General features: G+C 33.3%; 1 protein-coding gene across 1 annotated transcript in view; it reads left to right on the top strand.

Annotated features, from left to right (window-relative positions):
- Positions 1–9680, top strand: part of LOC118733517 (frequenin-1-like) — a 181018-nt gene that overhangs the window by 122532 nt on the left and 48806 nt on the right. The window lies entirely within an intron of this gene.

The following is a 9680-nucleotide window of genomic DNA, read 5'->3' as shown; positions in this document are numbered from 1 at the left end:
CAATACAGCAATCTTCTATTGAAAAATTTCAACAAATTATTTTTCGTTATTGGGATAAAGAAACATATTTCTGTATTCACACAATTGCGATACGATTTGCAAATTTTTGCAAATACCCCAACGTGTGACATAGAGATGGGCGCGGGATAGCGGGACCCGCGGCACTGATTTAAAATTGGCCGGAATGGGCGGTATCGGGAAGATCTGTAAAAATATAACGAGCGGAACGGGACCAAAATCCTTTCCCGACACTCCCGGTAAAACCGCAACCCCCGCAAATTCACAAAATCTTCCTTAAAAACGATGTTTGAAATATGCAATTTTAATGTTTTATTGAACCGAAAATGAACAGCCAAGCAAAACAAAATAATTGGAAGATGCCAGATCTTTCATAAATATTTTTATTATTTAAAATTAATTTGTTAGACGTGAACATTTTTGGTCAACCTTCGATCTGTTTGCAAACCACGCGACACACGTTGAAATCTCAACCGATCGTTTCAATTTGTTGTCAGTTTATGCCGCCAAAGCAAAAACAAAATACATGTAAATTTTTGTTTTTGTACTCCTGCTATCACCTTATACTAATTCGCCTTGGTTTGCGGGAAGTACTTTCATTCGAATGCTTTATCGATCAAATTTATTCATTTCTTGCAACGTCGTCCCATGACGTTACCCTATACTAAATTGAAAACAATAAATAGCTTAACCGCAACCAATCGATTTTCAAATATAAATGTGAAAGCCAACGAATTTATTGCATCATTACATTTTGCAATTTTCATTAACATTGGGTACTTATATGAATTGACAGGATATGACGAAAATGAAGAACAAATAAATTTAATGACACCTGCAATATGTCCCAATATATTATGGCTAAGCAAATATTTCACAATAATGACATAATAATTCGTAGCCAAAAATAAAAGCTGCTAAATGACCGTGAAAAGGCAACACAAAAAGGAATGTATAAGTGGCACAAAGAGTGACGGATTTTATTAAGGAAAGGAAAACAAAATATATTCATGCATTTAAGCGCCATTGTGTTGGAAGATGTATTTCAAATGGGAATGGTATAATAAAAATAAACATTTATACCTAAACAAAATTTATTTCGTTCATCACACCCACTCGTATATAAATAATAAAAAACATAGCAGAAAATGAAATTTAAAACCATTGAAGTGCTTACTAACCGCACATCGGGGACTATAAAAATAAATTGACTTGCAATTTTTGAGTGACACAAACAGTTGATCGCTTCTTACATACAAACACACATTCATAGTTAAGCATATGTGGATTGAAGGTATCAGTAAAAAAAACTGTTATCGGAATTGATTTTTGCGCAAAGAAAACAAAAACTTCTCTTAACCCATCATTTGAGTGCTGCATTAAAGTGTGTAAAGGCACAGAAGGCGAAATATGCTGCATAGTAACGTTTGCATGGCCAAGTACACACATACATACTTCGCTCGAATATTTCCATTTACTTCGCTTTTGACACTTGGACAGGCTTTGACTCAGATAAGTGGTGCTTGAAAAATGAAAGCTGTTGAAAATTTGATTTAATTTGGCCACTCAGAATATGAATATGCATTGATTGAATGTTAAGTGGTTGAGATTTGGAAATATAATAAATTTGACAGCTGCTGGAAAGGTGCTCATGCATTACTGGTTGAACATATAGAGTCCCAGCCGCCAAAAAAAAACGTAAGAGACATAGTTTTTTGATTTGTTTTGATACGGAAATGCATATAAATGTTCTAGGAGCATTTCTGGATTAAAAAGAAAATTTTGTAGTAGTTCCATAAGTGCATTAGGGTGATTCAATTCTTTTTTGAGTGAATCGTGCATGGTAAGTATGGTAAATCAATTACAAATGTCTATATATTCCACGATTCTAAATTCGCTCTCTCATTCGTAACTCGCTCTCCCATTTGTCATTCGCCTTGCCAATTACCATCCGAATTACGTAATTCGCCATACAAAATTTTGAGAGCGAATGACGAACGAATATATATACCGAAGTGGGCCTGGTCCCATTTGCTGGCACTTTTTCTAGTTATAGAATAATATCAATAAAATATTCTCTATATAAATTGAAATTGTTGAAGAGCGAATTACGAATCGTAGACACATCGTATAAATCTCCCCAAATTACGACAGAAGTCATTCGACTGAAGCAGAAGTACATAAAAGCCACGATAATATATCGAAACAGTGATCGCTCTAGCCGAAAAAAGTATACTTGTTCCTCACCTATGTCTTGTGGTATCCTACGTGCGCGATAAAGTCAGCCCTTTCGATAAAATCATTCCCCAAATGATCACAGAAAATTAGGTTCGCTTCCTCGTCTAATTTGGAGCCCGCAATTTTAAAGATCCAAGATCAGGGGAGCTGCTCTATAATGCGATACCAAAGAGCAATGCGATGCGATAGGCAAACACATCGCATCACATTTCTCTTTCGTATCACAGATTGTCTTGCCAATCGCTAGTAGAGGTCATTCTTGTGTGAAAATAACTCCTCTGACCAAAGGGCGATACAGTGTAGTCTAAATAGATACAAATCCTCTGGTTTAAAGTGAAACAAAGCAGGGCTGCAATCACAGAAAACAAAATGGGACATACAACCATTGTGTACATCCATTTATCCCCTACAACTGATTTTCCAGGTGTAAAGAGCAGTTATAGTCTTTAAAGTGCCTCCTTCTTCATTGACCCTTCACGTTAGTTTTCTGCTCATAATAATGCCCAACACCAAAAGAGCCAACAATACATTATTTCTCTTTAAACAATTCACCTTTTATCCTGGCCGGATCAGGTTTCCAAGCTGCTTTACAAATAAAAATAAGTGGTATTGTCACCGCGAGAGAAATAGCGTAGCTGACAGCCAATATCTTGCAAATGCAACTGCAGGTTTTTCACCTAAATTCATTAAGAAGTATCGAGAGGTGGTAATCGAATGCTACTATAAATTATGGGATCAGATTATTCTAAATAAAATTTAGCTACTCGTAGTTATGCCTTGGTAAAGTCAAGAGTCTAAACTAGGCGTGGCTACTACCTTTTATAAATTTAATAGCAACATTTGTGATCGACGAGGAGAGATAAGTTAAGCCAGCTAGTCCCTTTATACTTTATGCTTACTTACAAAATATTTTAACGATAATTGATTACCTAGAAAATAAATCGGCGGGTGAGTGGAAGAAAAAACATTATTTGGAATGAAATTCTCAAATTTCCGTAACAGTATTCATCTGCTCGATAACCATTTGTCAACTGCTATCTGCAATCAATCATTGCTTAAATAATAGTAAATTCAGGTGCATACCTGCTTCAATATCAGTATTTGCAAGAGCCAAAAAAGCAAATAATAAATTGAAAATTAACATACAGAGAGGATGTAAATTGATAAGTGGCTTCAAATTGATTCTGAAAGCACAAATGGCAAGATAAATAACATACCTGAAAAAGAAAACCGAAAATTTTCAACTACTAACCAAGGTCTGACAGTGGCACGTAAATTTTCAAAATGCAAATTTCATCAATCATTTTAAAATATCTCGTCACACACAATTCAGTTGGCTTCAAAATGTGATTTATCTAAGCAGCAGGTATTATTTGTGCACATGTGGATGTGTGTATGCGCACAGTTGTACAAAAGTGAAGTTGGTTGTGGACGTACATACCTACATACATATTTATATAAGAGTATGCAAATGAATTGTTGTTAAACGAAAATTCGACTAAAGAAATGCAAAAGTATAATCAATAGCTGTATGGTTTTTGTACATAAAGAAAACTTTGCTTGCAGCACTCAAAAATATTATGTTTCAAATTTTAATTAAGTAATATTTTATACTGAAATAGCAATGGTAATATTTACGTTGATATAATAGGTGTAAATAAAGACCGCAGGGTAAAATAAAATAAAAAATTTAATTGAAGGGAATAAAATGGAAATATAATAAAATGAAATCGCAATAAATCAAATGGAGAAAGATGGATAGGAATGCAAAGAAATGAAACGGAAAGGTATTGAATAAAAAAAGAAAGCACGGAATGAAATGGAATATAAATAAATTAATTAAAATGAATCAAAATGTAGAGTAGTGAAATCAATTGAATTGAAATTAATTAAAATAATGCGAAAAAGAAAAAAGAGAAGAAAGAGGAATGCAACGAAATGTATGAAACGGTACGGGAAGAAATATAAATGTAACGAAATCAGGTGTAATGGAATTGAATGGAATGGAAATAAAAATGAAATTAAGTAAAATAAAAATAAGCTAAGGTAAAATAAATTAGTGAAACTAAAAAATCAATAAATCTAAATGTAATGAAATGATATAAAATTAATTTAATTTAATTTAATTTTGTACGTAAAACAAAACAGAAAGGTGTGAACGCATACAGCTCAAAAAGCTGGTGTTGCGTCTGACGAAGTAGAACCCAAACCAATTTATTGAGATGGTATTGACGCTACATCAAGGCAAGGGTTAATAGCAATAAGCCCTTAAAACAAAAATGCTCTCGGAGGCGAAGGAATACCATTGGCTTTTGCCCAAGCCATAAGAAGATAGATTGCACTATTTGTACTAAACACCGCGAGATAAGCGATAAATGCTGAGTACAGTAAAGACTAAAGTAGTCATTGTAGTACCTTCAATCTCAGCAAAACCTCCGTTGCCCAGATTTTCTCATTGCATCAAATCTGAGAAAATACCTTAGATAAGCAAGTCCACCAACACCACCGTTTCATTGATTTAACAGCCTATTTCATGCCGACATTTGCTTGTTCTTTTTGTCTTTTCAGGAACTCTTTTACTTTAGTCTAGAAATTTTAGAAAAATATCTTCTGAATTTAATATTTTACATGGGAGGGCTTAATCTGAAGGTCAGAATAAATATTTAAAAATTCGGAACACTTTTGTAAAGAGCTTTAAACAAACTTAAATTTATAAACTGCACTTGACAGCAATTCTTTTGCTATATTTTTCAATAGTGTCCGTATTTTATCACATGCATATTTACATGTGCATATAAACAACACAATAGTACAACGTGTCGTATGAGTTATATTGCGCAGCATATGTGCCTAGTATATGGGGCGTTCCATATCAAAACGCGGACGTGGTTCACACTTCATGTGTTTGATTTGTTTCAAATTTTAAGGGTTGGGGGATAAACATAAATAATACATAAATATGAAATTCGAGCTTGATGAATACATTTTTAAAAACTTTACAGCACAAAAACAAAAACAAATCGATTTAATAGTTTTTAAAATATTTTGGGAACTGGGCGAGGAAAAAATTAAAAAAAAAATCACACATCAAAATTGTCTATGAAGAGAAATATTTTTAAGTTTTCTTTCTTGAAAAATTGTTCACATAAAAACTTTTTTATAAAAAAAAAATAGTTTTTGAAAATATGCCTTCTCAAAAAAAAAACTAAAAAAATTACAATGGTTGCTCTAAGGGCGCACTCTACAATAATTTTAGTTATGAATTTTTTGTTACACCGAAGTGGAGGAAAATGAGTGCATTATAAATTTACAAATATTTTTTTTAGAATTATTTTGAGTACGCAGTTTTGTAGCCCATTAAATTTTAATAAAATAAATTGCAATTTTTAAGCTACAATAAAATTGCGTTGATTTTTAATATTTTTTATGCTGACGGCTTTTTGCACTTTTTCTTATGGAAGAAAATGCGCAAAACCGTTTTCAAAGCAAAAAAAAAAAATTGTTTGCCAATTTTCAATCGCTTAAAACTTTCACTCTATTATACTGGGCTACAAAACCGCTTACTAAAAAAAATTCTAAAAAAATTGTAAATTTATAATGTACTCAATTTACTCAACTTCGGTATAAAAAAAATTCATAACTCAAATTATTGTAAAGTGCACCCCGCAATAATATACTTAAATATTGTTCAATACTATGATTTACCATTGTAATTTTTTAAATTTTTTTGAGATGGCATATTTTCAAAAACTAATTTTTTACGCAAAAGTTTGTATGTGAAAAATTAAAAAAAAAAAATTTGTTTAATATTTCTTTTCATAGAGAATTTTGATGTGTGTATGTGTGATTTTTTTTTTTCAAATTTTTTCCTCGCCCAGTTCTCGAGATATTTGGAAAACTATTAAATCGATTTGTTTTTGGTTTTGTGCTGTAAAGTTTTTATAAATGTATTAATCAAGCTCAAATTTCATATTTTTTAGTTATTTATATTTGTCCCTCAACCCTAAAAATTTTAAACAAATCAAACACATGAAGTGTGAACCACGTCCATTTTGGTATGGAACGCCCCATATACTTGCTATCTACAGCGCATACCAACATATGTATGCATTCATGCATTTTAGTACTTTACGTGGTCTAGGAGTTAAGTGAAAATGCGACATTCACCAACACATTACGACGAGTGCACTGTGTCACATTAAATTGCCATGGCGTATGAGTAATGCGATGTTCACTAAACCATAACTTTTTATTGCTGTGGTAGAGATGCAAGCACTTTTTTCATTGCATTGCACGTATGCTGAGAAATAAAGAATGTTTGACATAACTAAAATTAAGAATGCAAGTGACTATCAAAGATGGAAAATGGGAAATTTCTTTTTACTCGAATGTGAAAAATATTAATTGAGGATTGAATAAAAGTTCTTTAATAAGAAATTTTTTATAAAATTCACGAGTAAAAATTTCTTACAGAAATTTTGGTAAATTTACTTTAAATCTATAGCAAAACAATCATTATTCGCACCATAAATGCGAGTACTCTCTCCAATGCCGATAATATTGCATGAGTCACTTCAATGAAACTCAAAAAGAGGATACAAACAGCAAATGAATTTCATAATAAAATTTAAGTGTATTTGCAAGCTCCAAAAATTTACACAAGCGGAAATATAACACAAATCTACAAAAAAATTATCATAACATCTTGTGGAAATTTGGACGATTTTCAGCTAATTCGAAATTGGAAAAATTTTAGTTGAAGTTAAGCTAACTATATTCGAAGGCCATATGCATATTTTCATTTATATGATTTTCATGTTTGTACATATACACAAAAGGTATATGTTTTTAGTACTTTCATCTAAATAGTTGTTTGAAAACTATTTGTATAATACGCAAGCAGGGTCACAACTGTTCGTATTGCGGTAGTGAAAAGTTTGCTTAATATTCGAGTCACATAACGCCCACTTCGTGTGAAAACAAGAGTAAGAAATGAGGTTTGATGCTGGCACGAATGTATGTGCATATGTAGTTGTTATGTTTCACGCCAACAGGCGATAGCATGATTACATTTTTATGTTCAAATGAAATACTATATGCACAAACTGATATGTATGTATGCGAGTGTGTAAAAAGTAGAAACATACATCAATGAAAACAAATTGGATCCCAAAGCGCTAATCCATAAAATTTTTATGAAAACGTGTATACTAAGCAAGTAGATATGTAAAAAAAAAACTTCGCATACGAATAGCAAATACATTTGCGATATTCTGTAGAAATACTAGCTTCGTCTAGATAATAATTTATGCACACAATCGAGACTGTTCAACGCTGCTAGCTAATATAAGTGAATATCGAATAAACAAATGCTTGTATTTACCATGTGGCATATATGTATATAAGTATATTGATCAGAGAAAATGGAAACTGACTGTAGGCATTTCAATAATATTCAAATGTAGATACATACATATGTTTTCGGTGAATAAATTTTTGTAGCCAAAATGGTAATCCTACTTATGAGGGAATACATATATGACTTGTGGGTTCCATCTTAGGCGCACACCACTTTCGTTATAAATAATGTAAGCTTATATTAAATATGTAAAGTGTATACGAGTAGGTCGTCAGCAGATAATTTTATGGACGGCCTAATCTTCTTTGCGGGAGATTTTTGTCCGCAGTCACTGCCGGGAAGAGCAGCTTTACAATGCCCCCGTTAAAAGCGGATGATAACAGTCTAAAGCTGCCCTGGAAAATCTAGCCGCGGAGACAGCACTTGCTTAAGGGTCTTACTGATAGTTTTGGACCTTGGTCAAAAGCACAGTTTGGCTGAACCAATAACCTGAACTCTCCCTCCACCAATCCAGCGTATGCCGATGGTTTCATGCCCGGGGTAGTACAAGGTCGCTTATATGCGGTGGACTACTACCTTCAACTAGACGTACATTTACATTTTCACGCCGAGGTGAGCTTAATTTAAAATATCATGCCTGCAGGCTTGTACTGCGGAACCATCGACTACAGAACTGGAGCTTGAATCTTCTTCGACTTCTATACCACCAATGAAAAGTCAGCAGCTAGTTACATTTCTTAATATGCAAGCCGATAGTTTACCATCATCTGCGCGAACCTAATGTCCACCTCGCGCTGTTAGCCTCTGCCGAAACCTCTTGACTGCTCAAAATTCTTTCGAAGGAGCCTTGAAATTTTATAGGGCTCCTAAAGAGGCAAGACGGCATTTTCACTAACAACAACTGTGAGACTCTGAAATACTTGGTTCAAGTGGATTTCCAAGTTTGTTTGTTGAAAAAAATATAGACTTGACTCCTGCTTCCCCGGAATATAAGTTTCTTAGGCGGGAAAGTCACAAGAGATTTGGCTTCATTTCAGCATGTTAGTAACCGAAATTTTCTTTCAACAATGCAGCACTGACAATTTCGGCTCAGAACTGCATATAAACGCACACTTAAATTCGTTCTTTAGGAAGCGTTAGCAAATGCAAACAATTCGTTAATGGTTATACATATAACGTACATATTTGTACATATGAAAGTGTTAGTATTTGCTCTAGCTTGTCGTGTTTATATTTCAATTCGTGCCTAGCATAATATCCATAGCAAAAGCGGAAAATAAACACAGCGACCACAGTCCACTCATATCTAAAATTTTGCTTTTGTGCCATGATAATGGACATAACCACAAACCGCCACTGTCACGTCGCTATTGCTACCGATTATTAAGCCAAATATTTGCTTTGGTCAGAAGGATTATCTACGATTATTTATTTGCGTATTCACAAACAAATATATTATCAGCTGTCAATGCATGGCGTATCCTTTTTTGGCGAATGGTGAGCAAAAGTGTTTCTAGTTAAATATATTTCAACAATTCAACTTATGGAAGTTAAAAAAAAATTGGTAGGTGAATTACAGCCATTTAGGAAAGTCCTTTTTCATATCTAATATTTATGGGGATTTCTGCTTTCGGTCCCTTCAAACCGGAATTACTTTAGGATTTAAGTTTCAAACGTACAAACAATAATGGATATAAATATGTTGACACCCACGTATATTTTCACAACACCAAAAGGAGGATTCAAAGAGCAAAGTTATGTAATATGATGGGAAATAAAAACCTGAATTTAATCGCCTGCTTATGTGGACCTGGTCGGCACTTTACGTATCAGTATTTAGCATTGTTTTTACATCCGAAAATTCTCAATCATACTTAACATAAATAAAGCCAAACTACGAAAATGTGAAAATTGTTTAATGTTGGTCAATCCTATTTGAATATTGTAAAGCCAGCACCACTATCCATATTTTTATTCGTGCATTTCTAGCAACCACAGGGCTGAAATTTCGACTATTTACCAACTGCTTCTATACAAAGAAGCTTCAGGCAAGAATTCTTGGAAA

Source organism: Rhagoletis pomonella, unplaced genomic scaffold (assembly GCF_013731165.1).
Source record: "Rhagoletis pomonella isolate Grant_MI unplaced genomic scaffold, Rhpom_1.0 Rhpom_scaffold_00002, whole genome shotgun sequence".
Lineage (NCBI taxonomy): Eukaryota > Metazoa > Arthropoda > Insecta > Diptera > Tephritidae > Rhagoletis > Rhagoletis pomonella.
This window is presented reverse-complemented; position numbering and strand designations above follow the sequence as displayed.